Consider the following 2772-nt stretch of genomic DNA (forward strand, 5'->3'; position numbering starts at 1 on the left):
TGCAGAGTCGCAAAGGGGGCAGATACCCGATCCGCCCAGGATTTGGTGAAACAGCACAGAGGTAATGTCCCCATCCTAAATCGAACATACAAAGATCTTTCGGATAGGGGGTGCATGTAGTCAAGGTACCTCTCAAACCCGTAATCTGTTTTAAATTCAAAATATCCTGGCCTCACTTTAAGATTTGTAGCAGCCTCTGTCATACTTTCTCATTTCATAACAGCTACTGCCTTCTTAATGCTGGGGAAAGCTGAATTATCTATAATGTTTGGAGTTTCCAATAGTGCACACTCGTTCAGTCCAATTAGTTGTTCTTTAACGTTTGCAACACATGGAATACTCCCCTCCACACCATACTTAATATATGATTTAACGCATCTCGGTTTCCAAGGCCGTCTGTACTCATTCTATTGTTTGGAAAAAGATTATCCACATAGGAGTGTCAGAAGATCCGTGCTATATGCATCTTCCCTAGGTTCCAGGATGCAAACCAAGTGCACTGCCTGCCTCCTTCTGCTTTATACCCTTACATGTAGTGTGCGCGAATGTGTGTCATGCATTATTGTTACATTCAACTGCAAAGACTTGATGCCTGTTTAAATGCTTTGATAGAACTCCTGGTCCCAGGCAAAGACCTGCACAATCAACAGCCAGAGGGTAGTCAAGGAGGCAGTATCTTTCCTGCAGGGCTTCTGCAGGATGTTAAGGCTTGCAGTGGATCAGCGTGGTTCAATGTGCTCTTTGATACCATATAAAGCAAATGGCTGAAGTGATCCCCAGACGATAGGTGACACATACATAACTGCTGGGAGCTGCACAGGCAGTGAACTAGACATAGATCGTACCACCTCCCTTGTGCCATGGAGAAGTAATGGCCCGCGCCAAGAGGGAAGGGACAGGTGAAGTGGAATAATGAAGCCCATAAAACCAATTTTACTACCTATAAAAAAGGCTTGTGAAGCTTCAGGTCAGCTGGTTAATAATGGTACTGCTTAAAATAATGTCCCAGTTCATATGCAAGGGAATAGACTGCTCAGTCAGTGTAAAGAACAGCAGCAGAACCAGGTAGGATAAAAGGCCAGCCCACCACTCAAGACTGGAACATGTTCAGTGGAGACACCAACATCTGTCTCATTATGCAATGGCGGGCAACCTCTTGCACTTGGAAACGTGTTCAACCCCCACAAACCCTATCTGCACTGTCCCATGTTTCTCAAGGCCTGTAAATGTCGACTTTCACCTGCAACAATAAATGGTATGCTGGTATTAAATGCTATGTTTTTTATTCTTGACTTAACTGTTTAATACAGTTTTTACAAGGTTTATGTATCCATTGACTAAATGTTATTAAAAGTTCATTTTCTTTTTGTTAAGGTAATGTCATATCTCCTACAAAGACTGTGTATTTGATCCTTGTTCCGAGGTGACCTTATCTGCAGTGTCCAGACCCAGGCTTTGGAGAAAACTTACCACGGCAATCATTGTTTTCGTTGTTTTGCCACTCATCAGTTGGTTCCACCAGTATGTTTCATCAAAGATGTGAGAGCCTTTGAATAAATGTCCCATGTGGATTTGTCTATTGGTAGTTGTTCCTTTACACAACAAGAGTAAGTGTCTGATTGTTTCCACAATTTCTTCTCTCTTACAGAATCGACATGTGTTTGTAGAATTTCCTCTTATCGCTAGAATCTCGTTTGTTTATAGCAGATTTAGACGAGTTCTTAGGAAAGTTGATCGAATGCCCTTGTTAGGGAACTTTAAAAGATGTTCTACCATGACTTTGACCTTTTGTAAATTTGCTGGGAGATGTTGAGTAAGTTTATTTTATTCCTCTTCCTGGAGAGTTTGTATCCAATCCCAGTCTTTTAGTCTGGCTTTTACTTTATTGGCGGTTTCTTCTAGCTCCAACTCCATCTCCAGGAGCAAGTCACGGTTTTTCCGAGTCCAGCGCATCAACATGTTGTTGCATTCATTTTTGGCTTCTTCTCAGATTAACTCAAATAGTTTGAGTTCGGAGTTTCGGGTTTTACGAAAGAGCATCAACCCATTTAACAGCACAGTTTCTTTGAGAGATACCCAGGTTAATTCTCTCCTCACTGAGGCAATCGGGGTTGATGCAGGTAAGTTCAGTGTTTTTTCCAGTAAAACCCTTCAAGTCGAGGCCATATACTGTCTGGAATGGCAGGCACTGCTTTGGTGCCATAGATAATGGCCGGAATGGCTTTAGCTTTGTAGAAATTGATATCAGGTTGTAGAGAAAATTGACTATATTTTCTATCAATTTTCCTTGTTTGCGATGTTAAGCATTTTGTTTTAGCCCATAGAGTTTCTTGCATTGCTGTTTTTTGCGGTTTACAGTTAATAGTTACTCCCAGGTATGTAAAGGATGTAACCTTTTCCACCTTTTTCCCTTCTATGAACCATCGTCCAGTCTCTTTGTATTTACGGTGTTTCTCCATAATCATGATTTTTGTTTTGTTGATGTTGATTTCAAGGTCATTTTCTCTTACGTATTCTTGTAAGTGTCATGAACCATCGGAGGCGCCCCTTCTGAACTTCCTGGTCCCTGACCCATAGGGGCTTGCACTCAGCAGTACTCCCAACAAGGCTGTCGAACGCGGAACGCTGTTTACCAGTTTCTGTGCTGTATGCACTATGTTCTACAGAGCGGACACCCCCCTGCGGCCCTGCGCGTCTCAACGCTACCGCTTGCCGTGGCTAGACGTGTGCTCCGTAGTTTGCTTGCTAAATCCTTTGTTTCCTGGTTCCCCT

Source organism: Ambystoma mexicanum, chromosome 11 (assembly GCF_040938575.1).
Source record: "Ambystoma mexicanum isolate Mex_15411 chromosome 11, UKY_AmexF1_1, whole genome shotgun sequence".
Lineage (NCBI taxonomy): Eukaryota > Metazoa > Chordata > Amphibia > Caudata > Ambystomatidae > Ambystoma > Ambystoma mexicanum.